At 46.0% G+C, this 26,807-nt stretch overlaps 1 pseudogene; it reads left to right on the plus strand.

Annotated features, from left to right (window-relative positions):
• Positions 1 to 1,998: 1,998 nt before the first annotated feature.
• Positions 1,999 to 26,807, plus strand: part of LOC123191785 (uncharacterized) — a 29,804-nt pseudogene continuing 4,995 nt past the window's right edge.

Consider the following 26,807-nt stretch of genomic DNA (forward strand, 5'->3'; position numbering starts at 1 on the left):
AATAAGAAAAACCTAGACTATACAATAAAGAAATTATGGCATATTACATCCACTAGGCATCAAAGTTCGCCACTATGATAATAAAGCACAAGGAGACAGCAGATTACATACACTGGGCATCAAAAATCACCACCAGTGCAAATAAACACACCAACAAAATAATATACAAAACCGACAGCACTTCAATAGAGTTCAAGAAAGGTTAGCCCTGCTGGGGAGCTCCAGCGCAAGCAGCTGAGCAAGATGATGAGACTGCGCTTGTTTAACACTTATATCTTCCACACTCCGAAAGATAAACAAGCAGACAGATGACAGGTTTTGCACATAAAAGTATCAGTGCTGACAATTCATCACATTTCTTACTGACGAATAAAGTAACATAGTTTAAAATTGCATTAACACAATATGGTATTGTTCAGGTCAATACATGGCAGGAAATGACATTGTGAAGGAGTTGGCAGCTTCACGACACCACTGGATTACAGATCAAGAACTCATAAGTATCAATGGTTAGTGTGCTGTCAATTTATAGCATTTAAGATTGGCAAATAAAGAGACGGTTTAAATAATAGTAGAATGATATGACATTGTTCATAGTTAAGACATTGCAGAATATGACATTGTGTTGTAGTGGGTAGGTTCACCACACCACTGGATTACGGATGAAGAACAGAAGCATACATGCAGTGCAAAAGAAGATCGCTTGCTCTATGTAGTTTAATTTACATGGTATGAAGAAGGAACTTGGTTGTACAACTGAAAACTTAAATTGAGAAAGGACAAACTTTTGTTTATGAACTACATAATAAACTTTAAACAAGCAATTTTATGCAAACACCAAAAATAAACAGCTGTTGCAGTCATGCTTAACCAAATATATACAACAAAGTTTGAAGGCTTGAGATGGACAAACTTACATTATTGGTGAAGACAGGCTCTATAAAGGCCTTGTCCATGCTGATGGGGGTGCAATTCAAGAAGTTTACCACAGAATCTTCTTCAAAAGCATTGCCTTTATGCTATATTTTGTTAAGAGTAAATATAGATGTGATAATATACGAAAAAATGGAGAATATTTAAGATAAGATGAAGAGTGATGCTACATAACGAAGTAGCTATAAATGTAAGTGCAGCGATACAGGCAAAAGGTACAGCTAAGAGCAATGCACAGCTAAACTTCTTCAATACCAACCTTATGGTAGGAGTAAATATAGATCTGATGTGTAGAAAATGGAGGGCAAAGGAAAATAAGCTGCAGAGTGATTGTAACATCCCAAATTTTCAATTTGGAATGTTATACATAGATCATCATTGCATATCATATTTTTTTTGCATTTTGGTTTGATCCTAGGAATCCTACACAACTCAAGGACCCATGGAGAGAGTTGGGGATTTCGTTATTTTCATATTTGGGGTTTTCTCAAATTTTGAAAATAGGATCATTTGATTTAATTATTTTATCTTCAATAATTCCAATTATAAAAATAAGTGAGAGAGAATAAAATGACTTTCCCAAATTAAAGGAATATTGAGGATTTAATAAAAAATCAAATAAGATTTTTTTTGGAGTTTTTCGCTGTTTTATTTGAATTTAGGAAAAAATACGCGTTTTTCAAAATTGCATTTAGGCCCCAAATAAATGTTCACCATGTCCGGCTTGATTTTAGAAATCGGGGAAAATTTATTTTGGATTTTTGGAGTCCGTTTAGTTTTTCTTTTATTTGTTTTTCTACATGAAACTATTAAAAAAACGAACCGACCTAACCGGGCCGTATCCGGCTAGGACACTACCCGGCTGGCCCCTTTAAGAGGCGAGGCCGAGGCCTGAGCCAGCCCCAGCCCAAGCCGCCGCCCCGTCGGCCCTAGCTCCGCCGCCGCGCCTCGATTCGCACCGCCACCGTGCCGCTTCGCCGCGCTGCTGCCGCCGCGCCGCCACCCGCCGATCCGCCGCTTCGCCGCGCCGCGCCGCGCCGCCGCCCGCCGATCCGCCGCTTTGCCATGCCACACCACCGCCCACCGATCCGCTGCCAGTCCGCCGCCGACTCGGCGCCGGAGTGCGCCGCCGCCGCCGACCCATTCCACGAGGTAGCCGCCGATTTTTATTAAAACCGATCGGTTTTATTTCGTAAACCCTAGTTTCGTTTTTTTATTTTATTATTAGATCGGTTTAGTTCGGTTTTTTCGGTTTGGTTAAATAGCGGACGTTTGTTTTAACGAACGGTTTTCATCGTTTAGCCTATTCATCGCTTTTTTTCTTTTTCTCGGATTTTCCGCGATTATTTCTGATCGCGATTCCTGATCCGATTTTCGTTTTAGTTTAACTTTTCGCTCGTTTATCGGAATCAGGCGATTCAAGCGCCTAGAGTTTCATCTTGAAACCCTCTTTCCGTTTAACCAACTGAAACAAGTTTTTTGCTTCTGTAAAATTTGACTTAGATCCAGATTAGTAACCGAAGCTTGTTTTCTTTCGCCATTTGACTTTCGTTTGATTTTATTCTTTTTGCAAACCGGAGTTCTTAAGTTGAACTTTCTGGTTAGATCTCCTATTTGAGTTTTACCTGTGCATTAGGTGAGTACTTATTGTTTGCTTGTTTGTTTGTTTGCATTAGAGTACCCGGAGTGCGCCGCTTGCTACTTCGAATCTCTAGGTTTCACGGATCATCAGCAAGGCAAGTAACACTTTGATCATACCTCTTACTACTCACTTTTATTGCATTAGATCAATCCTCAAACAATTGCATGGTTAGGGTCTGAATAAATTGTGGGTTGGGAAGTAGATGAGGTAGCACCTATTACCTGTTTTATTATCAAACCCTGGGATTACTTCTACGTTTTCTTATGCCATGCTATGCTAGTAGGCGTGGCTTGGGTTTGAGTGTATCCATGACAGATGTGAGAATGTTAATTAATGGTTCAACTTAAGGTGGCAACTTTAATACACATCTGGGTGGATTGAGGCACCTGGGTATTCCAGCGATTGCCTGTTTTCTTTATGGACCGCCACCCAGGCTAAAAGGGATCATGAGATTATTCATGCTAGAAACTTCCGTGTGCAGCCACAAGCTACTATGGGCTCTAACATAGTTGATTAAGTCGTGCGAACTCTTATAGTGGTAGACTAGCAGATGTAGGGGAAAGTAGGTGTAACGGTCTACCCGATCGTAAGGTGCTAGCGCTTTTGAAAGACTATGTCTCGGTCATCCGTTTCTCAAACACCATGTAGTGCGAAAATCCCAACAGAGGAGATCGAGTCTTGTGGGGGAAAGTGCACAAACCTCTGTAGAGTGTATAAACTAATCATGGTTAGCCGTGTCCCCGGTTATGGACGTCTTGAGTATCTAGTACTTGGATTATCATGTGAATCTCATCATGTGACTTTAATTAATTTTGTTGGGTTTTAATGATGATGTTTAATTGGGATTGAGAGGGTGTCTACGCTCTCAATGTTTAACAACTACCTTGATAGTTAAATAAAATTTATTCCTTTGCAGTAGGGAAAAACTGGCTTTATGCAAAACGGTAACCATAGAGCTTTCCACCAGCCATATATGCATGTAGTATAGCCTATTTCTGTTCATTACTCTCTATGTGTTACATTGCCAGCATATTCCATGTGCTGACCCGTTTTCGGGCTGCAACATTCATGTTGCAGACTTTTCAGACGACGAGTAAGGTGCCTTTAGGTCGTGGTTCTATACTTAGTGATGCCGTTGGAGTTGATGGACTCACTTATCTTCCAAGCCTTCCACTATTATCGTTATTAGATGGCCTTAAGCCATATTATTTGTAATAAGTTCTCTTTTGAGACACTCATTGTAATAAGTGTGTGATTGCTACTCTGTTATAAATCTTTCAAGTACTGTGCGTGTCAGCATTACTGATCCAGGGATGACATTGAAGCACAGAGATCAGACTGTTTGAGGTCTGGTTGCTACAAGATGGTATCAGAGCACACGCTGACTGTAGGACACGGCCACTAAGCTAAAGCCCTAGATCACTGCTCACTCTTCTCATTTCTGACTCCTCATCTTTTATACTCTTTTAGGATGGCGGATGCAAGGAACAAGTTCATGCAACCGGATGAAGATACACCCTTTGGACGCCACCTTAAGGAAGTCACTAAGTACCTGAACATCGGAGTACCAAGCTTCACCGGGACCTACAAAGCCACTTTACCGGATGATGATTCAAGTTCAAGTTCCAGGAAGGACGTAGGCACCAGTCACCGAGCCCATAGAGTTTTCGTTTGATGCACCAACCTGGAGTCTAGGAAAGAGCATGGCAGCCCACATCGCCATGGGACGTATTAGAGAAGTTTACCGCAATGATCTCAAGGATACTATCTATCAGATTTGTGGGCGCCGAGATGAGCACTGGGAAATGATCAACACCAAGAAGGATAGATCAATCGCAGCTTTTATCCAGGAGTTAAACCAGCACATTCGACGTTAGGAGAACCAGATGTGCGCAGGCATGATAGATCTGAAGAAGGCGATGACAAGAATCACGGAACTGAAGGAAGAACTCAAGGCTACACGTGAAGATTATGAGGAGGAAATCGTCGTACTAGTGGAGAAGAATGACAACCTGATTAAGAAGATCGGAATATTCATGGGAGACCCCACACGAGTAGAAGAAGACGAAGAACCCAAGGAGATTCGCCCGGAAGACTACATCATTATCGACGACACCGACTCTGACCTGAGCGATGATGACTTTGAAAACGAAGCTGGAGTAGATATCATGGAGTCTACAACCGAGGAATATTTCTAGTAGACCACCACATCAGTAGTAGTATTCCACCATGTAAATAGAGTAGTCCGAGCACTTTTGTGATAGTTAGACCGATTGTATGACTTGATTGATTGATTGAGTGAAATGTTTGTGTTTGTCTCAGGTGCATATGGGTAGTGCTTTCTCATTAGACCTCATTCTATTCTAATCTCTCCCCTCTAAACCCATCAGATGCCTCCGAGACGTGACAATGGATTTGCATTTCCACCGGAGCTCACTCAGTTGATCCTGCAGCAGAATCCGTTGATGCAGTTGCTAGTCCAGAATCAGAATCAGGGGAACAACAACAACAACAAACCCACCACCACCACGTGTTGATCACTTAACCCGTTTCCTTAGACTGAATCCGCCGGTGTTCTCCAGTAGCACCGAGCCTATAGTAGCAGATGATTGGCTCCGCAAGATTGGAAGGGAGTTAACCACTACAGGATGTACTGACGCTGAGAAGGTGCGTTTTGCCGCACATCAGTTGGATGGACCAGCAACGTCATGGTGGGAGAATTACACTATCACCTACCCTATAGCCATAGTGACATGGGATCAATTTCAGCAGGCTTTCCGTATAGCCCATGTTTCAGCAGGAGCTATGGCCATGAAGAAGCGTGAGTTTCGCAACTTGCACCAAGGAGGACGGACAGTTGGCCAATACGTGGATGACTTTAGTAAGTTAGCACGTTATGCCCCGGATGACGTTGCTACAGATGCAGCTAAGCAGGAGAAGTTTCTGGAAGGACTGAATGATGAGTTGAGTATGCAGTTGATGGTAGCAACTTTCAACAACTATCAGAACTGGTAGATCGTGCTCTTATGATTGAAGGGAAGCAGCAGTAGATTGAGAACCGCAATAGGAAGTATGGACAAGGGAAATACAATTCAGGAGCTCAGCAGAAGCCACGTTTTACCCCAAAAACGGAAGGACATTTTCAGCATACCCATGGAGGAGGGAGTTCGCATAATCATAATGGCCCCAAGAATGGTAATGGGAATGGGGGAAGCAACGGTCAGAACCGTACCAACCCATCAACCCCAGCCAAGAGAGACCTGAGTCAAGTCACTTGTTATAAGTGTCAGAAGACCGGACATTATGCCAATGAATGTCCTGAAGCCCAGAATGGAAATGGCAATGGAAGCTCTGGGAAGAAGTCGAACCCTTTCAACAGGGGACAGGTGAACCACGTTAACGTGGAGGAGGTTGAAGCCCAGCCAGATGTAGTAATAGGTAAGTTTTTGGTTAAGTCATTTACTGCAATCGTTCTTTTTGATACTGGTGCATCGCATTCATACATATCAAGGGGATTCGTGGATAAGTATAAACTGCCCACCAAGGTTCTTAGAACACCTATGTTAGTAAGCTCACCAGGAGTAGAGTATATGACCAGTAAAGGATGTTTTCAAGTGCCATTGAGTATAGGTAGGCAAGTGTTTCCCTCGGATTTAATCATTTTGGAATCACAAGGTTTGTATGTAATTCTAGGTATGGATTGGCTATCGATGTATGAAGGAAACATCGATTGCGCCAGTAAGTCGATTTTGCTTACCACTCCTGTAGTGGGTTTGTCACGGCAGATGTCATTGTGAAAGGACTTAGTCGTGGAGCCATCACAACGGGTTAGCTTAAAGGGGTTAAACCGGACAAGGGGACACGGGGAGTTTATACTAGTTTGGCCCCTTCGATGAAGGTAAAAGCCTACGTCTAGTTGTGATTGGTATTGCTAGGGTTTCGAAGGCCAGGGAGCGAATCCACTTTGTATGGCTCTCGAGTTGCTGTCTGTCCTCCCTAAACCGCTGCCGGGTCGTCCCTTTATATATGCAGGTTGACGACTGCCGGTTTATAGAGTCCCGAAGCCGGATCATAAACGTGTCTGGTTCGGTCTCTACACTTCCTATCTTACAATGCAAGTTACATAATTAAGTCAGTTTACATCTACATGCCCTAACTCGCCTCTGTGCCTTGGGCCTTCATAAAGCGCCATCATTCTTACGTCTTCATGGGCTTCTAATCTTCATGAAGCTAATCTGGCTACTCCTGGCCGGTTTACGTCCAGTAGCAATATCCCCAACATTAGGCCCCAGATTGGTTTGAACTCGTTCATGTCAATCTTCATCACTTAGAAAAATTCCTCCTTTGCATTTTCACTTTGATCTTGTAAACCGCCGTGATGTCATGCTCCAGGACCGTAACAAACCGCCCTGACGTCATCTATTCATTGAAGTTGAGGATTACCTTCATTAATGCATATCAAGTCATCGAGGCGACACCATCATTAATTATCCATTTTTGAGCTCCTCAATTCCCGCACTTGTCGTTTTATAGCTTCGCCTTATAAATAGGGGTAGAGGACCCCTTTATTTTCTTTTTGCTACCCCTTCATCCCTTCTTCTTCCTCGCGATGTCTCCGCACCTGAGCGCCACCACCATCGTCAGGCCTCGCCTCTGCCTCACCGTCGGCCGCTGCATCAACCTGTTCGTACCAGAGCCCTGCAGCACACCTCTGTTGCTTCCGCGGCCGCAGTAAGTCCTTCCTTCCTTTCTAGATCCATTAGGGTTCCCACAAGTTCATGGTGTTCCTTTCTTGTTATTCGTCAGTCTTTTAGAAAGTAAACCTTAGGCTTGATACGCTCTGTGTGATAGTTCTAGAGCTCCCCTTCTTGCTTGTTTTAAATCAAGCCTTTATGCGCATAACAAAGAACCTTGATTTGTGCTGTCATGAACTGCTCCAAGACCAACCTTTTTAGGTCTAAATCTTTTCTTTTCCTGACTTGTGGTAGATCCAAAATGCCCTTGTGATCCTGTGAAACCTGTTTTTACCTTACTTAACCCTCTTTGCCTTAGATATGTATCCTCTTTACCATCTAGGTGGTTTATCTTTGTAAAAACAATCTATCTCATACCATTAGTCCCCTATTAAACCGACAAGCCTTCTGTACGTTGATGGTAATAATCCGGTTTAACAACACATGTATGCCCTTAATATGAACTTGTCATTCACTATTATATTAGTCTCCGATTTACGCAATTTCACATACTGGTATATGTTTATTCCATTGCATCTTGCGCTCCTCCATGAATGACTCGTCAACCGGCATTTCCTTTTCAGCTCTTCGTTTCACAATGGCCAAATAGTTTGCCGATTGCAACTGGGCTCCCTCCCAGATCACCGAAGATCAATTGAACAAAATGGTTAGTATCGACACCTTGCCAAAGAAGACGAAGATCCGGTGGTGAGTTCCAGGAACAGAGAATCCTCCTACCCCGAGGCAGGGTGAGGTAGTGATCTTTGTCGACCACATAGGCCGTGGCTTCAAACCACCAGGGTCAAAGTTTTTTCGGGATGTTCTTGCCAGTTTCCAACTCCATCCCCAAGATATTGGACCCAACTCGGTGTCCAATATATGCAACTTCCAAGTTTTCTGTGAAGCGTACTTGCAAGAAGAACCCACTGCTGAGCTGTTCTGGGACTTTTTTCATCTGAACCGGCGTACAGAGTTTGTAAATGGCCCCAATACTGAACTTGGTGGTGTCTCTATTCAAAAGCGGAAGGAAATTGAATTCCCTCATGCCAAACTGCACAACCACCCTAAGGAATGGAACCAGACTTGGTTTTACTACAGAGATACTTCTCCTGAAGATGAGAATCCCCTTCCAGGCTATCGTGATCACCAGCTTTCCAACACCCATCCAATGCTGCAACGCTTAAGTTCTGCAGAACAGGCCAAATATGCCCCTCAAATCACCAAGCTTCGGGCCTTTATGGCCAGTGGTTTAACATGCGTTGATTTCATGCGCTGTTGGATATCTTGGAGTGTCTTGCTGGTAAGCCGCCGCCCCGGTTTAGTGTGTGAGTACACCGGTGATGTTGAAGACCCTCAACGCCATATCAACATTCAAGTGACCGATGAAGAGGTCACTGAAGGCGTAAAGAAAATTTTGAATGAATCGGAATCAGTCTGTCGTCAAACCGGCTTGAACCCCTTCTATACTCAAAACAAACTGCCTGCTGTAAGCACTATACTTCCTTTTCATCTTTGGTATCTTTAATTTGTTCAACTTGTAATCCTTCTTCTGTTTATGTATGAATAGGGTGATGATCCCTTCTGGAAACGGAAATTCGTAGATAAAGCGGTAAAGCCAACCAGGGATAAAGCGGTCAGACCATCCTGTCCTGAAACCAAAGCCGTCAAGCAGACCTCAAAACGGAAAATGGCTGACCCGATCAACATGTAACTTGATGAAGATGCTGATGATCCGGAAGTTGAAGTAGAACTTGACTCACTTGGCTCCCTTTTCATGCACCTCATTAACAATGATCTTTATCAGGAGGACGTAGAAGGCAGCCAAGCTGATGATGTAGAGGTAATTACCTTTTCCTCCGGTTCAGACTCTATGCCAACACAAAAAACCCGTCAAGTAGTCCAGAAAGTAAGCTTTTCTCATCCTCTTGCTTACTTGGATCCAACATTTATTTTGAAGACGCAGCAACATGAAGCTCGCCGGACCACCCGGCACAGTGGCCAACAGGTCACTTCGATCGGTTTACCTGATACCCCGGTTCGGAAGCGCCGGTCTGAGGTCTCTCCCACTTCTGACAATTCTTATCCCAAGGCAGGTTATTTCAAACAACCTCTTAATTAGTCCGATTCAAATTATCAGGTGAAACCTCCCTCATCCTCTGGCGAGTCGACAACAACCCAACTCCCTCCTCTAAAAACCGTGGCTGGGTAAGTTTTCAAACCCTTTCTTCCAATGTGTTACAATCTTGAATAAGATGCTAACCCTCTTTTAATTTATTTGCAGAGCCAAAGCCAGACCCAGCAAGAAAGCTCGGGTCAACAATCTGCCAGAAGACCAGGCAGTTTTTGAAGAAGAACAAAGAGGTGAACCGGACCAAACTCGTGAACCGGAGGGTCCTCATCCTGAAGCCGCCTCTGATGAACCGCCCCTTCAAGATCGGAATATTGATGAACCGCTAGAAGTTGATCCTGCCATGCCTGACACTGAAGCGGCAGCTCCAAACCGGGCTAGTCCAGTGAGAGATACTGAGACTCCGTCATCACCCGCCAAAACCACTGAAGGCCAAGGAGATGATGTTATCGTTACTGGCATGGGCCACGGCTCTCCTGGCCATCCCGTAATCTTGGCCCAACATAGTGCCAAAGAAGAGCGTGCTGCTAGGGGAAAAGGCAAATGGAGTGCTAATTTATCAAGTTATGCCCATCTCAATGCTGAAGAACTTCACTCTGGTTTCTTAAACCGTCTGCACTCAAACCGTGACTATGAAGCCGGTTTGCTGAACTTGATGAAGGAACGTTATGAGGTATTTTCATCTCCCTTTACTTCTTGATTCCCAAGTTGAAATGCTAGCCCAAGTAGCCCCCAAGGGCCGTTTTATGATGTCAATCGTAAACTGGGTCTTTGTAACACTTTTAAATCTCTCTGTTACTGATCCTCAAATTGTCAGGTCCTTAGTAAAAACCAAGACCTATACTTTACCAATGTAATTATAGGCTTTCCTTAGCGTAGCCCCCAAAGGCCGGTTTAGCTTTGCAAGGTAATCCGGGTTTTAATCCATGCGTCCGTTGTGAATAGATGTACATTAGCCCCCAAGTGTCAAGGATAATGCTTGCATTGTTCTGGGGACTTATAAAAGATGTAGTGAATCAGAGCAAATAGGCATTAGCCCCCAAGTATGAAGTGCATAATGTGTTATACGCTTTGTACTTAGAAAATATATATCCTGTTGTTTGACATATCTTCACTGTTGAAGGCCGAACGAAGAAATAGAGATGCCCGAACCGCTGATTTTCAAGAGAACGTGAAGTCCCAACAAGCAGAGGCTGTGAAAGCCAAGGAGGAGCTGACCAAAGCCCTGACAGCAATGGAAAGGTTAAGAGAGTCTTTTAACAAAGATCGTGTTGAATAGGAAACCGAGAAGGCCGGTTTAACCAATAAAGCTGAGGATGCCGAAGCAGCCCTAAAACCAGTTGTAGATGAGCTAAATGGTTTGAAACGGCAAATCAACGCCATGACTTCCGCTGTCTTTGGTAAGTATCTCCTTGTGCAGCTTTGTCCAATTCATGAGACCTTATCATTGACCAGAGTGCTGATGTTAAACCGTGACAGGCACTCGTATTGCTCATTTGGGCACAGATATGCGGATGAAGCTTAAAGCGGCATATACCTTGATTGAAAAGCTGTACTCTGGATCACAGCGCGCTATTTGCACCGCGGCTTACAATAAACGGGTGCCATCATTGATAAAAGAAACTCTTGAGAAGCTGGCCATGTTACCAGCCCGGATTACGGAACTGAAGAAGGCAGCTGCAAGAGCAGGAGCATTAACCACACTAATCCGGGCCAAGGCATGGATTCCGGACCTTGAAGCGGAGGACATTATAAAAGGATATCCAGGTGTTAAAGAGGACGGTTAAAACTTTGACAATAATGATCTCCGAAGGCTGACAAAGGAAATGCGGCCAATAGCCAGCAAATTGGCAGAAGACACCAATCTATCTCATTTCCAGCCGGCTTACGACATTGAAGGGAAAAGACAGCCTTCGGAAATCCATGAAGTTGAAGAACTTGTGCCTCCAATCCGTAAGCATACTTATGCTCCTTACATTAACCCCTCCAGCCTTATCCATGAAGAAGCCATGTTTCAAGCTTTAACCGGAATCGATTGGTCAACGATTGATTTCCAGCATCTGGGGAGGGATGAAGAAGAAGTGATTGCACCAAATGACCCTCAACCGTCAAATCGTCCAGACAAAGAAGCATAAACCGGTAGCCAGTTTACCAGATATTGTATGCCAATGCCAAAAAACAATTATGCAATTGGAGCCGCTTTGAAGCTTCTTGTAATAGGATAGCAAAAACTCCTTTATCTGTCATGCCATCGAGCATGTTTTGTGACACTTCGTGAAAACTTGTTCCACTTTTTGGGATCTACTTATGCATAGCTCATGATGAGTTGTGTTCCTGGATACAAGAACTTGTTGGTTGACCAACTGCTTGTATGATAAAGGTGTCAACACCAATCCGGAGCGTTGATAACTTCGCCCTTATTTTGCCGGATTATGATGATAAACCGTACCGGGATATAATAACGGGCGTGTCTAGTGGGTGGCTGGCTGCCCACTAGTGCAACCGAGCGGCCGGCTGAAAAAGGAAACCCCCTGTCCCCATGAAACAGAAAAGGAAGGGGCCATCAAACCGACCGATCGACCGGCCACCAAACAAACCGATCGCGCCCCATGTAGCCAGCTGTCCCCAGCTCGCACCCACGCCCCCGCTCGCCCCCACGCCTCAGCCCCTCCCACGCTGCCTTCTTCTTCTTCTCCATGCCAGAAGCAGATCCAACAGAAATCGCCCCCAACCCTTCTTCCTCCTCCTACACAGCCACCATGGGAGCCCCAAAGTAGAAGGAGCTGCTTCAAGATCTAAAGGGCAGGGTGGTCAAAGCCATACCAGGCAGTAAGATCAAGCAGGTAAGCCCCCTCTGCACCTCTTCACTTCCCCCTTTCTTCTACTGCATAGGCATATGTAAACCCCCTTCTCCATGGATCCATGGAGAATCTGCTTCAAAAAAGAGGTGAATCTGGCACATAACACCAGCCTACTTGATGTTACTGCTGGATGTGTTAAACATGCCAAAAACTACTTGATGCATGCCAGACAAGTTTCTACCACCTGGATGTGTTAAACAAGCCAACTAAAAACAAGTTCTCTGGCCAATTAAAACATGATTAAAGCCAACTCAACAAAGCATTGTAGCCAAAAACTAAACATGCATTCTACCAACTTGTAGTTATTGTTTGCAAAATGAACAAAAAATTGACTGCACAATAGATATGTGCAACGAAAAATTCATAAATGTGCAACTGAACATGCATCCCAGCCAACTGAACATATATTCTGGCAACTCGGCATGCATGCTAGCCAAAACTAAAACATGCATTGTACCCCACGTGTTTTTGGCCAACTAAAAAACATGTATCCTGGCCAACTAAACATGTATCCTGGCCAAGTAAACATGTATATTTCGCAATACATGTTTGTGAGTGAACACTTTGGAAAAACTGTAGTATATGTGCAAATAAAAAACATGTTTTCTGGCCAACTAAACATGCATGTTGGCCAAAAACTGAGAAAATGTATCCTGGACAACTGAGACATCTATTCTAGCCAACTGAATGCATTAACTGTCCAACTGAACATGCATGTTGGCCAAAAACTAAAATAAATGCAACCTGGCCAGCTGAGACATCTATTCTAGCCAACTAAAAACATTGAATGTCCAACTGAATATGTATGCTGGCCAAGTGGAAAGATGCATCCTGGCAATTGAGACGTCTATTCAAGCGAAAACCAGAAATCTGTAGTGCAATAGGAAAAACACAAGAACTTTTGTCCATGGCTAATGAAGCCACAAACCATATTAACATATTCACACATATAATCTTGTCCCACGCATATATTCTGGTCCCACACCTATTGCAAACCATATTAATATGTTCAAATATACCAGAACTAGAAACATAAACAGCGATGAAAAACATATAACTATAATCTGTCCTCCAATTCTTCTTTCTTCTTTCACCTGGATTTTCCTTCTCAAATGTAGCATCCAATTATGTGCAGAAAAATCTGAAAAGAGCTCCTTGTGAAACGGGAACCTACAGATCATTGCAACAAAACAAAAAAGGGGGGAGTCAGAAAAACTATGTAGCAAAAAGAAGTCATGCTTTTGCCAGTTATTTACTGCAAACTGTGCAACTAACATAACAAATCTGTGCAAACAAAAAATTTCGTAACTGTTATAATAAAGATTATGCTACGGTCATGTTGTTTTTGGAACTAAGATTATCACAAAATGGTGTGCAACTGCCTATTTACTAAGTTTTTAGGTTGTTTGAAACACTCTTTTTCTGTGGTTACCAACTGATAACATCAAATTCTTCTTTTTATATATGTGCAGGGAGTGTGTGGCAGCATCCAAGAACAAGGAAAAAAATGCTTGATCTCAATGAGTTGCCTCTAGATCTCAATGAGCTTCCTCATGATATGGATCAGCAGCAACCCATCATACAACAAGGAAATTGGACAGAAAATGGTCGATCTGTTTACTACACGCAAGCAAGTCGTGATGGTAACCCTACGGGCCATGACAATGTGGCAGGCCAGTCATCAGCCCGTGGTGTCCCTGTAGTGGTGTCTTTGCAGTCAGAGAGCCATACTCTTGATGACACAGGAACCGAGGCAAATGTTCCTGGTCCAACCAGGACTGAGCTAGGAGCTGGGGCTGTTGACAGAGCTGTGCAAGTAGAAGAAGGAGAGGATGAGGCTGGTTCTCAACCTATGGAACCCTATGTTGGCATGAGGTTTGACAGCCTTCAAATTTCTAAGGATCACTACAACAGCTACGCACTACGGATGGGTTTCTCTATCAAGATGAACACCTCTAGACGGAGAGCCCGCACCAATGAATTGATAAAACAACAGTTTTGCTGCAACAAGTTCAAGAAGCCCAAAGCTGATGATGGAGGAGCTGAGGCTCCTCCTGTCCTGGACCCTATTCCAGATCCAAAATCTGTTAACAGTGATGAGGAGATGGAAGAAGAACCTCCAATATTTGCTAAAGAGGAGGCTGGTACTAGTAAGAAGAAGAAGAAGCGCAAACGCGAGACAATAAAGCAGACTGAATGCAAGGCGAAAATGTTGGTGAAGCTGATAGATGGGCGATGGGAGGTGACGCACTTTGTTCGTGATCACAATCATCCGCTCGTGAACAAACCTTCATTGTCCAAATACTTGAGATCCCACCAAGGCATCTCACCTGATGAAAAGGAGTCTCTGCGCATCTTGTATAACTGCAACTTGACTACAGGTGTGGTGTTTTTCTATATCCCTTGAAGAATTAAGTTTCGCTCTAGGCAGTCCAGTGTGCAACTGTTATGGTACTACTGTGCAACTGAAATGGCTTAACTATGCAACTGCTGTCCAATTTCCCATGCTTTTTATTGTCAGGACCCCGACTCGATGCCACATAGGTCTAGCATGTAACACCTCATATCACTTTCCGGCCTCACGCACGGTATTCCCACGGGCGTCGTCTTACCTTTGCCCGGGACCGTTTGCGCCTTTTGGCACACGTATATGATAGTGTCGCTAGCATCCATATGATAAGGAGCCCGGGCTGACATGGCTAGTCGTAAACCCAAAGTGGCACGGACTTACAGGGACAGGCATCCATGACCCAGCAACGAATGTGTCGGTTATCAGCAAGTGGGTCCGGGCTGTAGCACTGGGCTAGCAGGACTCCGGTAAACCGGGCTATAGCGGGCTAACAGGACTCCGGTACTCAATGCGTGACATTTCCCCGAAGGGACAGACACAAGAACGAAGAAGGACACATGCCGGCCAGCCTAAGTGTTCCGGAGCAGTAGCAAGCTATCATGCTCGGTGGAAACACTAGGAGACATTTCCCGGTAAGAGAGGCTACTAAAGATAAACAACTAGATAGTCAGATCCCACACATACCAAGCATTTCAATCATACACACAATATGCTCGATATGTGCAATACAACAAGGCATCACAACATGACTCTATGACACAAGTACTTTATTTAAGGCTCAAAGAGCCATACATAACATACACATAGGTACGGGTCACACGACCCAGCATTCAAGTCATACAGTCATACAAACCAGCAGCGGAAGTAACTTGTCTGTGTACAGACAACTAGTAAAAATAAAAGAGGCTTGGAGAGCCTAGCTATACTACGTGGTCCTTCACAAGCTCAGGATCACCACCTGGGCCTTAGCCTACTCATTGATGTCAACGTCTACGAAGAACCCATCAGAAGGGGTTGCAGCGTCTTCTGTAAAAATGTAAATTATAGCAACATGAGTACAAAGGTACTCAGCAAGACTTACATCAGATCCTACATACATGCACATTATCAAGAAGGGTTGGTGGAGTTGTTGCAGCAAGCCAGCTTTGACTCTTGGCTAGGCTATCCTACGAGACTCCAACTTGAAATGGTTTTGCGCACACGAGTCCACTACTCACCACTTCAATACACCACCGAGGATTCACCTCCGTCTTCCTACGGAAGAGCCGTCCTCGACACTCACACTTATCTTGAGGCTTTTAGTAGTTTCCATTTACTTGTCTATGAACTGTATAGGCAACCAAGTAGTCCTTTATCGCGGACGCGGCTATTCGAATAGATCATGTTAACCCTGCAGGGGTGTACTTCTTCATACATGTTTCCACCACTTAGCGTCTGCACACGACATGTGCTCGGCAGACTTCAAGCGAAAGCCGACGTGGGTGTAGACCACGACCTACCTAAACACCTAAGTCTCTAGTCCAGGTTTATCGCCTATCCAGGTTCCATCCGCAGGGAGTCCGGCCGAGGTTTCCCATACAGCCCCGAACGATGTGTACAGGGTTCCGTGACACCTAACGGGTGCCCGGTATTCCCGGCCACGTACCTACCGCATCACAGCCCACCCTTACGGTCAGCGCTGTCCACGGCCTCCAGTAGGCTACAAACACCAGAAACTACTTGCAACTCCTGGACAGAGAACTAGGGTGAATAAGAAGTCGAGCGGGGTCATATTTCAGGGCCCAATGCATGGTAGTAGCTGTATCTTAAATCACACATACAGATCTCAGTGCTTCAGGTCGGCTTCAATGAAACAACCCACCATGTACTCCTACATGGCCTCTCATCGATACCTTTACCAAATCGTGTTCACCACATCACTCTCATTACCGACATAATCATTTCACTCTAGCTCATCACCCAGACGAACCAGACCTGACACGACTCTAAGCATAGCAGGCATAGCAAGGTAGGAACAACACATACATATGGCTCAATCAACTCCTACCCATGCTAGTGGGTTTCATCTAGTTACTGTGGCAATGACAGGTCATGTAGAGGAAGTGGGTTCAACTACCGTAGCACACAGCAGTTTGAAACGCGTTGTCTTAATGCAGTAAAAGAGAGCAGGAGCGAGAACATGGGATTGTATTGATATGATCAAATAGTTGGTTGCTTGCCTGATGGTTCGATGCACTGATATGGTTCTTCGCTAGGGTAATCACGGTACTCCTCGGGGGTAGAACCTGCCGCAAAGAATACCGATACACAACCATCACCAAACAATGTGCGACAATATGATGCATGCATGAAATATGGCAATATGAGTGTGTTGGGCTAATGCAACTAAAACCAGAAGGGTTTGAACCAATTTGAACCAAAGATTCAAATTTCAAACTCATACATGGCCCTTTAAAGTGTTTTATCTTGTTCTGCATTAAACATCAAGTTAACTTGTTTAATCATGCATGAGAATAGTACAGATGGATAGATTGGATTTTTCTGATCATTTTTCATATATAACTTGTCTGATTTGGAGTTACAGATTAAAAGTTATGAATTTTTGAAGTTTAAACTATATTCTGGAATTTCCTATATTAGAATAAATCCAGAAATTAATTTATTGCGTCAGCCATGCGTCAGGATGACGTCAGGGTCAACGGGGACGTCCAGGTCAAACCTGACTATGGGTCCAGGGTGTCAGGGTAATTAGTTTAGTTAAAGTTTAATTAAAACTAAACCTATTTAATTAACAGGGCTGGGCCCCACCTGTCATTGACTCATCGGAGTCAACCAGGGCCCACCCGTGGTCAAAACCGGGTCGGCTGCACCAGTGTTTAGCCGCCGGCGAGCCCAACGCGGCGGCGGAAGTGGTTTTGGCCGTTCCGGCAACCAAACGAGTCGCGGAAGCCATCGGGGTGGAGCTGAGGAGGAGCCGCAGCTCTTGGTGGAGTCCGTTGGGGTCGGGGTGGCCGGAGTTGGCGCCGGCGACGACTTTGGCGGCCACCGGAGTTCGGCTGAAGGCGAACTTGACGCTAGAGGGGTCGGTGAGGTGCGGGGAGTAGCTGGTTAGGTGCTACGTGACGTGGTGAGCATGATGGACACCAGTTTGTGGCCGGAGGGTGACCGGGAGCACGTCGGTGACGAGCTCCGCGGCGGTGGGTGCGGTTGAGCTTCGGGAGGTCGCTACACGGCTCGGGAGCAAGAAAAGAAGGGAGGGGAAGACGGTTAAGCTCACGGGGAGTTCGACGAAGCACTTGGTGCGGCCGGGGACGGGCCGGAGCGACGACGGCGTTGAAGGGGATCTCCGGCGACGGCGGTTCGGTCGAGGTCGATGCGGTGGGCTAGGGCCTTGCGAGCGCTCGGGGCTAGGCTTGCTCGAAGGAGAGGAGGGTGGCGGAGCTCCTGGACACGGCGGCACGGCGTGGGGTTGACGGAGGGCGTGGCTACGGCGAGGGGGTGGCGGCGATGGCGTCGGCCATGGCGGGGGAGCGCGAGAGAGAGGAGTTGGGGGAGAATGGAGGTGTCCTGGGGGTTCACGGCGCGGCGTGGAGTTCATCCATCCAGCCACGAGGCGAGGAGGTGAAGCAGGGCGACGGCCAGCTGCGTGGCGCACGCTGCGGCCGCCGTCGGGCACCTGCCTGCCTGCCTGGCCGGCAAGCAGCTCGCTGGAGCGGCGCTGGGCTGGGCCGGCAGGTGGGCCGGGTGCTGGGCACCAGGTAAGTTTTTGCTATTTCTCCTGTTTTCTGTTTTTTTAATACTTCTGCAACTTTGTTGAATTATTAAAAATACTTAGGCAACTGCTAAAATCACCAAACTACTCCTGGTCCATAGTTGGATTATTTCCAACATGAAACATTTTAGTTTGGAGATATTTGAGCATTTGAAATATTTTATATAATTTTAAATGCCCAAATTCAATATCTATGATTTAATTCAAAGACCCTAAGATGGCCTAGGAAAATGTGCATCACTTCTGGCAGAGGTTCTGAACCAAGACAAAAATGATGGGCATTTTAGAAGGGCATTTCAGGTTCATTGAAAAAGTTTTTAGTAAACCCTAGTTGGTTTCAGAGGGGGCTGGGGGTTCTGTCATCCCCATTTCAGGTTTCTGATGAAAGAATAGACATGATGCAACACTCTAATGCATGAACTAGCTAGGGTGTGACAACTCACCCCCACTCAAAAGAATCTCGTCCCGAGATTTGGGTTCCTCCGAAAAGAGGGCGGGATACTTGAGTCGAAGACGATCCTCCCTTTCCCAAGTTGCTTCATCCTCAGAATGGTGCGACCATTGAACTTTGAGAAACTTGATATTATGACGTCGAGTGGTACGCTCGGCCTGATCGAGGATACGGATGGGGTACTCTCGATACGTGAGATTATCTTGGAGATCAAGCATTTCGTGGTCCACTCCACGGATAGGATCCGAGAAGCAATGCCTGAGTTGAGAAACGTGGAAGACATCGTGGACTCTGGAGAGATGCGGAGGTAGTTCCAACTGGTAGGCAACTTCTCCTCGTTTAGCGAGAATACGAAAAGGTCCAATGTATCGGGGAGCCAATTTTCCTTTGATACCGAAACGATGGGTTCCCTTCAGAGGAGTAACCCGAAGGTAAGCCTTCTCGTCAACCTCGAAAGTCATAGCCTTATGTTTTCGGTCATATTGACTCTTTTGACGAGATTGGGCTGTTTTCAACTTTTCACGAACGATGCGAACTTGCTCTTCTGCTTCCTGGATCATATCCGGGCCAAAGAATTGTCTTTCCCCGGTTTCTGACCAATTAAGGGGTGTTCGACACCGTCGTCCATAGAGAACTTCAAAAGGGGCTTTACCCAAGCTAGATTGATAGCTGTTGTTGTAAGCAAATTCGGCAAATGGAAGGCATTTCTCCCACTCCATTCCGAATGAGATAACAGAGGCTCGAAGCATGTCTTCTAGAATCTGGTTGACGCGTTCTACTTGACCACTCGATTGAGGGTGGAAAGCGGTGCTAAAAGAAAGGCGGGTTCCCATAGCATTTTGGAAACTTTCCCAAAATCGAGAGGTGAAAAGGCTTCCTCGATCCGAGTTAATTTCCAAAGGAACACCATGGAGAGACACTATTCGGGAGATGTATAAGTCTGCCAATTGACTAGCGGTTATACTCTCACTAACAGGTAAGAAAATGGGCTACTTTGGAAAGACGATCGACAACGACGAAGATAGCATTATTCCCTCTCTTGGTCTTGGGAAGACCGGTAATGAAATCCATACCAATTTTGTCCCATTTCCATTCAGGAATAGCTAGGGGTTGAAGGGTGCCAGCAGGCTGTTGATGCTCTGCTTTTACACGACGGCAGACGTCGCAATTAGCAATATACTGAGCAATTTCTCTCTTCATCCTAGTCCACCAGAACCTCTGGCGTAGGTCCTGATACATCTTGGTACTACCGGGATGAATGGTGAGAGGAGATTCATGAGCCTCCTTAAGGATCAACTGCCGTAGATGCTGGTTCTTGGGAACCACCAAACGGTTCTCAAAGTACACAACACCATGATCATTTGTGGAGAAACAACTAGCACCTCCGCTAGCAATGTTCTCCTTGATCTTAGATATTCCCTTATCTCGCTTTTGGGCAGCGATAATTTGATCTGTAAGAGTAGGTTTCGCCACCAAGGTGGAAAGAAATCCTTGAGGAACAATGTGAAGGTTAAGCTTCCGAAATTCCTCATGGAGAAGCGGTTGAATTTGTTGTAACATCAGGTTGTTACAATAAGATTTACGACTTAGCGCATCAGCCATGACATTGGCTTTCCCTGGGGTGTAAGTTATTCCTAAGTCGAAATCTGTGATCAACTCGACCCAACGTCTTTGCCTGAGATTCAAATCCGGTTGGGTGAAGATGTACTTCAGACTTTGGTGATCAGTGAATATTTCGCAACGATTACCGAGGAGGTAATGTCGCCAGGTTTTAAGTGCATAGACTACAGCTGCAAGCTCTAGATCATGAGTAGGATAATTCTCCTCATGTGGGTGCAATTGCCGTGAAGCGTAAGCAATTACGTGTCGATCTTGCATGAGAATGCAACCTAGTCCTTGTCGCGAGGCGTCGCAGTAGATAACAAAGTCCTTAGAGAAGTCTGGCGGTACCAGTACGGGAGCAGAAGTCAGGCGTCTTTTCAGTTCCTGAAAGCTGTGCTCACATTGTGCAGTCCATTCGAACTTTTTATCTTTCTTGAGGAGTTCGGTTAGAGGTTTAGCAACTTTGGAGAAGTTCTCGACAAAGCGACGACAATAGCTCGCTAGGCCAAGGAAACTCCGAACTTGCTTGACCGATTCAGGTGGAGTCCAATTAAGGACGGCTTGAACTCGCTCAGGGTTAACAGCAATACCTTTACCAGATATTACATGACCCAGATAGGTCACTTCTGACAACCAAAATTCACATTTAGAAAATTTGGCATAAAGGCGATGCTCTCGAAGTTTCTTCAACACTAGCCTTAGATGTTCGGCATGTTCTTCCTCGTTCTTGGAGTAGATGAGTATATCATCGAGGTAAACCACGACGAATTTATCCAAATACTCCATGAAGATTGAGTTCATCAACCGAGAGAAGGTGGCTGGAGCGTTGGTTAAACCGAAGGACATGACGGTGTACTCGTATTGGCCATAACGAGTAACAAAGGCCGTTTTAGGAATGTCCCCGTTGCTGATTTTGATTTGATGGTAGCCCAACCTCAAATCCATTTTGGAGAAGACTGAGGATCCAGCGAGCTAATCATACAGGTCGTTGATCCTGGGAAGCGGATATTTGTTCTTGATTGTGACCAAATTGACAGGTCGATAATCTACAACCATCCGGTCCGTACCATCCTTCTTCTTGACGAAGAGGACGGGGCAAGCCCACGGAGATGAACTTGGTCGGATGAAACCCTTTTTCAAGGACTCATCGAGTTGTTTCTTAAGCTCGGCTAGTTCTAGTGGTGCCATCTTATAGGGTCTTCTAGCAATCGGGACGGTTCCTGGGATGAGGTCTATTACGAACTCAACATCCCTGTCAGGTGGAACACCTGGCAATTCCTCTGGGAAGACATCCGGAAAGTCACGGACTACCGGGACGTCCTCAAGGTCTGGCAAAGGGCTGGCGTTAAGAGAATATAACTGTCGCTTGGCTATTCGGGTCAAGACATTGACTATCTTCCCCGAAGGATGGGTGAGTTGAACAGTCCTAGAGAAGCAATCAATTTTGGCATGATGGGCTGACATCCAGTCCATACCCAAGATGATATTAATATATGAAGATTTGAGATCTATCAAAGATGCAAGGAAAACAAGTCTATTGACTTGGATTTCATTTCCATGACTTACCCTGGAGGTTTGCCATCTAGAACCGGGAGTAGAAATTTCCATGGTGGATGGCATGTCACAGAATGCGGTGTTATGCAAGCGAGCATAGTTCTCGGATATGAAAGAATGAGAGGCTCCTGTATCGAAAAGAACAGATGCTGGGTGGCAATTAACAAGGAGCGTACCGAGAACGACGTTGGGGTCCTCTTGAGCTTCTTCGGCAGAGATACAGTTGACATGGCCACGTGCAGCGGTGGCCGGCTTGGCGTAGAACACTTTTCCTGTCGGCTTGCCACGGCCAACAGCTTTAGCAGATTGGTTGAGGTTGGTCTGGGGACACTCACGCATATAGTGGCCTGATTCCCCACACTTGAAACAAGTCACGGAACTGGAGCGTGGAGGAGCATTGTTGGTTGGACCACCATAGGGCTTGGCTGGTGCAAACTGTTGAACGGGGCGAGGCGCCTGAAAGGATGGCCTCGGTGTGAACCTGGGTGGCAGGGCATTGTTAGGCACCCACACGCGGCGCTTCTGAGGGCTAGCACCGGATGACGAAACCACGTCACGGCCATGCTTGCGTGTTGCGTCATAATCAGTCTAACCAGTCTCAGCACTGATGGCCTTGTTAACAAGCTTCTGAAAAGATGTGCACTCATGCAGACGGAGGTCGCGGCGAAGCTCCGGACTAAGTCCCTTACGGAACCTTGCTTGCTTCTTGGCATCAGTAGAAACTTCCTCAGCGGCATATCGTGCGAGGTTACCGAACTCCCTGCTGTAAGCATCCACAGAGAGTCGGCCTTGAGCGAAACTGCAAAATTCCTCATGTTTATGGTCCATGAGACCCTCCGGAATGTGATGTTCACGGAAAGCCTCACTGAATTCAGCCCAAGTAGTGACATGGCCCGCTGGGCGCATAGCTCCATAATTCTCCCACCATAGACTGGCGGGGCCTTCAAGATGATATGCAGCAAAGGTGACCTTGTCAGCCTCAGCTACTAGCGCAAAACGCAGTTTGTGCGAAATACTGCGAAGCCAGTCATCGGCGTCGAGAGGCTCGACGGAGTGGTGGGACGTGGGTGGATGTAACTTGATGAGATCACTGAGTGACACCAAGTTATTTCTCTGATGGTGTGCTGTGTTCTGTTCAATACGCCCCAACAAACGGTTGGTCTCCCGCTTGTTTCTCTCGGCTTCCAGCATAACCTCGGCTAGGGAAGGAGGATGAGGCAGATTTGCATTCCCGACTCCACTGCCTGCGGCCTGCTCTTGGGAAGCAGGGTTATTGCGCGTGTTGACCATCCTAGGTAAACAAGACAATGACTTGGTCAGAATGATAAGATTCCGACATTGAATACAGAATGTAAGGAATAACTCAGAATGCAAGATGATCATCCGTATGACATGGTAGATACAGAAACTGCTTCTTTTATTCCATCGTCATACACACCATACAAGGTTTAGTACAAGACCAAACAAGGTACTATTATGGTGAAAAGAAGATTACATCACATCGGAGGCACTCCGAGCTCCTATACATTATTTTTCTACACCTCCGGAAAGCGGTACAAACTAGGTCATATCCCACGAGTCACCCAGGACGGTAGACGACACAGCTAGTACGAACTAGTGATACTACCACTAACTCAGGCCGATTCGTAGTAGTCCTCGTAGAAGTCACCTCCGTAGCCTGGAAGCTCAACATGATCATCTGGGAACAGACGATCTCGCGGAGCTTGTGGACCATAGGGGCTAGGATGAGGTCTTGGACCAACAGACAGTGGCCTGCGGGGACCGCGAGGTGGGGTGATGCCTCCTACATCACGCCAACCCATCACGTCTGGCAGAGAAGATCTCACAGGATAGAGATTGCGCATATCCGAATATCCAGCTTGCACAGCCGGTGCAAACCGAGTCAACGTGGCCCAATGGTCAGCACGGGTATTGAAAAGCTCTAGCCTCAAGGCCCGATTTTCACGATCCTTATCCTCGAGCATCTCAGCAGTGGTGCGAGTCCGTGAATCCTCCTGAGTGGGGTCAGCATAGATAGCCTGGAGATACCCTTGTGCTCCCGGAAGTGATGCTGGCATATACCGGAAATCAGAGTCCCGAAATAGGCCAGTCCTGACTCGCATGATGGTCATCATAGAATAGGCGGCATCCTGCACAGCCATCTCAATAGTAACCCCGAGTCCATAGGAGCAGTGAAGGGGCTCGGTGGATCCAGGATAAGATGGAAATATCCTGACAGTGCAGAGATACTGGCTTTGATTAAAGTCTTGAAATTGCTCTTCGACCGTGTACTCAGGATACCAACGGTATCCAGCCTCAGTCATTACCCTGACCAACATGGCGGTATGGCCGGGTACATCTAGGCATCGAGTCAGGCGAACCACTTGATTGAGGTCGCGAGTGGCCATCTGAAAGCACAACCATAATGCAAAGGCAGTAGAATTTCTAGCAAAATTTCGACAGCATAACAGCTGTAAATGCTCAAAAAGGATTTTGAGACATTTGACAAAGGATTTCATACACACTCAACAACATCATATCAAAGTTCTGGGTCCATTCTTGCAACAAAATGTGGTAGTAGAACTGAACTAGGCTTGTATCCATCAAACCTATAAGGTACTACTAATTAGTAACACGTGAACCTGATAGAGAGAAAAGATCATAATTCCTTAACCCCCGGTGGAAGAATAGACTGACTCAGATCAGAATGTCATAACATAAAGGAGTAAAAAGAGCCTTACGTTCCATCCCACAAACAATTCCCCTACATATAACTAAAGAATTTCTAGACTCAACATCGACCAGTTTGGCTTGGAGAACCTACAGGCAGTCCGGCTCTGATACCAACGCTGTCAGGACCCCGACTCGATGCCACATAGGTCTAGCATGTAACACCTCATATCACTTTGCGGCCTCACGCACGGTATTCCCACGGATGTCGTCTTACCTTTGCCCGGGACCGTTTGCGCCTTTTGGCACACGTATATGATAGTGTCGCTAGCATCCATATGATAAGGAGCCCGGGCTGACATGGCTAGTCGTAAACCCAAAGTGGCACGGACTTACAGGGACAGGCATCCATGACCCAGCAACGAACGTGTCGGTCATCAGCAAGTGGGTCCGGGCTGTAGCACTGGGCTAGCAGGACTCCGGTAAACCGGGCTGTAGCGGGCTAACAGGACTCCGGTACTCAATGCGTGACATTTCCCCGAAGGGACAGACACAGGAACGAAGAAGGACACATGCCGGCCAGCCTAAGTGTTCCGGAGCAGTAGCAAGCTATCATGCTCGGTGGAAACACTAGGAGACATTTCCTGGTAAGAGAGGCTACTAAAGATAAACAACTAGATAGTCAGATCCCACACATACCAAGCATTTCAATCATACACACAATATGCTCGATATGTGCAATACAACAAGGCATCACAACATGACTCTACGACACAAGTACTTTATTTAAGGCTCAGAGAGCCATACATAACATACACATAGGTACGGGTCACACGACCCAGCATTCAAGTCATACAGTCATACAAACCAGCAGCGGAAGTAACTTGTCTGTGTACAGACAACTAGTAAAAATAAAAGAGGCTTGGAGAGCCTAGCTATACTACGTGGTCCTTCACAAGCTCAGGATCACCACCTAGGCCTTAGCCTACTCATTGATGTCAACGTCTACGAAGAACCCATCAGAAGGGGTTGCAGCGTCTTCTGTAAAAATGTAAATTATAGCAACATGAGTACAAAGGTACTCAGCAAGACTTACATCAGATCCTACATACATGCACATTATCAAGAAGGGTTGGTGGAGTTGTTGCAGCAAGCCAGCTTTGACTCTTGGCTAGGCTATCCTACGAGACTCCAACTTGAAATGGTTTTGCGCACACGAGTCCACTACTCACCACTTCAATACACCACCGAGGATTCACCTCCGTCTTCCTACGGAAGAGCCGTCCTCGACACTCACACTTATCTTGAGGCTTTTAGTAGTTTCCATTTACTTGTCTATGAACTGTATAGGCAACCAAGTAGTCCTTTACCGCGGACGCGGCTATTCGAATAGATCATGTTAACCCTGCAGGGGTGTACTTCTTCATACATGTTTCCACCACTTAGCGTCTGCACACGACATGTGCTCGGCAGACTTCAAGCGAAAGCCGACGTGGGTGTAGACCACGACCTACCTAAACACCTAAGTCTCTAGTCCAGGTTTATCGCCTATCCAGGTTCCATCCGCAGGGAGTCCGGCCGAGGTTTCCCATACGGCCCCGAACGATGTGTACAGGGTTCCTTGACACCTAACGGGTGCCCGGTATTCCCGGCCACGTACCTACCGCATCACAGCCCACCCTTACGGTCAGCGCTGTCCACGGCCTCCAGTAGGCTACAAACACCAGAAACTACTTGCAACTCCTGGACAGAGAACTAGGGTGAATAAGAAGTCGAGCGGGGTCATATTTCAGGGCCCAATGCATGGTAGTAGCTGTATCTTAAATCACACATACAGATCTCAGTGCTTCAGGTCGGCTTCAATGAAACAACCCACCATGTACTCCTACATGGCCTCTCATCGATACCTTTACCAAATCGTGTTCACCACATCACTCTCATTACCGACATAAGCATTTCACTCTAGCTCATCACCCAGACGAACCAGACCTGACACGACTCTAAGCATAGCAGGCATAGCAAGGTAGGAACAACATACATATGGCTCAATCAACTCCTACACATGCTAGTGGGTTTCATCTAGTTACTGTGGCAATGACAGGTCATGCAGA

Source organism: Triticum aestivum, chromosome 2A, assembly GCF_018294505.1.
Source record: "Triticum aestivum cultivar Chinese Spring chromosome 2A, IWGSC CS RefSeq v2.1, whole genome shotgun sequence".
Taxonomy (NCBI): Eukaryota; Viridiplantae; Streptophyta; class Magnoliopsida; order Poales; family Poaceae; genus Triticum; species Triticum aestivum.